The sequence below is a fragment of the Musca autumnalis genome, unplaced genomic scaffold, assembly GCF_047663935.1.
Source record: "Musca autumnalis isolate F117 unplaced genomic scaffold, ASM4766393v1 scaffold_2, whole genome shotgun sequence".
NCBI classification, from domain to species: Eukaryota; Metazoa; Arthropoda; class Insecta; order Diptera; family Muscidae; genus Musca; species Musca autumnalis.
In genome coordinates this window covers 196,202,836-196,203,488 of record NW_027411755.1, presented here as the reverse complement: position 1 = coordinate 196,203,488, position 653 = coordinate 196,202,836, and positions in this window count along the sequence as shown.

Here is a 653-nt window from a genome sequence, read left to right as displayed (position 1 = left end):
AGATCTTCATCAGTTCCCTTGTTTCTTGTTTTTCAACAAGAAAAAAATCAAAAAATTATCTCCTGTTGCAGGATGAATGATTAGCCATTCAATAACTTTTATTTCATTTAAATATTGAAAAAGGTCCCGCACAAACCATTTTTAATTTTTATGATATATGAAATAAAGTTATATATAATAGATTCACTTTGGCAGTTTTGTTGAGATGTATGTTTTACTTACTAATTGTATGTAAGTTAAGCTTAATCTCATATTTGTTGTTTTCAAATTTAAAAGCAACAAGTTTGAAGTGGGTGTAGTTAAAATTGATTACTTTTGGGGATGGCAGAGAATACTAGTTTCGTCCAACGCCACTTGGACTCATCAGTTCCCTTAGTTCTTTGTATTGACACAAAGAACCCTTCCCCAATTTTATGACGACTCAAGCTCATGAATAAGTGTGACTGATGAATTCGTTTAAATGCGAATTCAACCGAAACACCTAAAAACTCTCGCAGCCGAATATGTAAATCAAATTAACTACTCCCACTGTCATGTGTCTCCACATTGCAGAGAATGCACATAACTATTTTGATAGTTGTCGAAAAATAACAACAACCAATCGTCCACCGTGCTTTGTGTCTATTTTTAGATTCACTATGGCAGTTTTGTTG